The 1,730-nt window shown below is 47.7% G+C and overlaps 1 protein-coding gene across 1 annotated transcript in view; it reads left to right on the forward strand.

The window, feature by feature from the left end:
* The first annotated feature begins 125 nt into the window (after positions 1–125).
* The window catches only part of LOC100952101 (protein Shroom2), a 67,239-nt gene continuing 65,634 nt past the window's right edge, over positions 126–1,730 (forward strand). Inside the window, exon 1 of the mRNA XM_023515051.1 lies at positions 126–133. The gene's annotated coding sequence lies outside the window, so the exon portion shown is untranslated. The remainder of the gene's footprint in view (positions 134–1,730) is intronic.

Here is a 1,730-nt window from a genome sequence, read left to right on the forward strand (position 1 = left end):
CTGGTGAATTTAACCCAGTGGATGACCTGGGGTATAATGTGCCATGGGGAGACAGGACTGGCACCCTCGAGTTGTGCTGGAGTTTGGGGATCAGGCAGGGAAGGACTGAGAAGATCGTGTCTCCTGGGCGAGGGTGACCTACCCACTCAGCGTTCTAAAATGTGCATTAACAGCTCTGGGGACAGAGTCACCCGTTTTTCACACTTCAAGGGCAAATCACCAAAAAAAATCAACTTTCAAAAAGTATCCATAATTTGAAGCGGCCTGGGGAAAATACCACATTTTATTTAATTTGCGAATCAGGCCCTCTGTGATCCTATCCTGGCCATTTCGTCCCATGGTCCTCTGGCCACCATATGTGCCAAGATAAACCAAGCCTGGGAAATAAAATATCACATTATTTTCTAAAGCCTGTAATTGCCCTTTTGGCCTTCCCCCCAAATTCGTACTGTAATATTAGTTTGTTTACAGTAAGTACGGCCACCTCATTGTCAACTCTGTTCTGGGTCGCTTTTCTTGAACCTGTCATGCATTCGAAGTAGTTTTCTTGGGGCCAAATCATGGGCAGGATTGATCCGTGTTATTTCCTGCCTCTCTGGCTGAAACCCTCTTGTGAATCTAATTACATCCACTAAGCCTGTAAGCAGGAGCAGATTAGCAGCAGAAGAGGGGTTTTCTTGCAGCAGGCTGTAAGGGTTTGCGGGACTGAGTGGCGTGGTTACACAGTCGCAGAAAGGAGGCTTCCTGCCCAGGGATAACATTCGTGCTTCCTGGGAGCGAGTTTCTTGCCGCGGACATCCCTTCTTGGAAGTTACTGAGTTGTGGTGACTTCTGTTCCACGCTAGCGTTGTGAGGCCCTCCCCTCTGCTACTGGCTTCTTGGAGCTACCCCTAAGCAGGTGGCCCTGCGGCCCCAGCATTGCTTAGCACAGATGTTCCAGGAGCTGCCGCTCAGCGCTGACAGTGTGGCAGGAGTAGGGGGCCGGCTAAGACGTCAGCAGGTTGCCCTTCCCAATTCCTACCCATCTGCCCAGAGAGCCCTTCCTGGGGCAGAGACTGTGTGTGTGTGTTCAGAAACTGTGTGTGTGTGTGTGTGTGTGTGTGTGCTTCTTTCTCAGGGGGGCCTGGAAGATGCCGGGAGAAACCTGAGCTCCGGCAGGTATCTGAGGTTGTTCATCTGTGGTTCCAGAGTGGGGGTTTCTCTTCTGTGAGCATTGGGGGGGCTTAGGGCTGTTTGCCTCTGTGCTTGTTTTCTTGCTAAGACATAGGAGACCCTAACTTGTTGAGGATGTTTTTCCATTTTTATTTTTATTTATTTATGTATTTATTTAATAATGGAGGAAGGAGGAAAGGAAGGAAGGACAGGGTCCTGCCAGGCTGGCCTTAACTCCTGGGCTCAAGTGATCCTTCCGTCTCAGCCTACTGAGTTGCAGGAACCACGGGCTCATGCCACTGCCTTTGACAGATTGCTTTTATTGAGTAAAATCAAGAAATAAGGGAAAGTCACATAGACCAGAATTGTTTTATTGTGAGGAAAGTTAATTCTGTTTGGGTTTAGATTTTGTCTGTGGCGAGACTTATTTAATCAGGTGAACCTCTAATGACATGACACATTTCATATATAAGTGAAGCGGAGATGGTAAAAAGTTCAGATTTCGTTTTTCTTTCTTCCTTTGTTAATTGTAGTAAAGGAACTAGACCTGTCCAAAGCACATAATATGTGGCGATGAC

The sequence above is a fragment of the Otolemur garnettii genome, unplaced genomic scaffold (genome assembly GCF_000181295.1).
Source record: "Otolemur garnettii isolate 467f Iridium unplaced genomic scaffold, OtoGar3 scaffold00065, whole genome shotgun sequence".
NCBI classification, from domain to species: domain Eukaryota; kingdom Metazoa; phylum Chordata; class Mammalia; order Primates; family Galagidae; genus Otolemur; species Otolemur garnettii.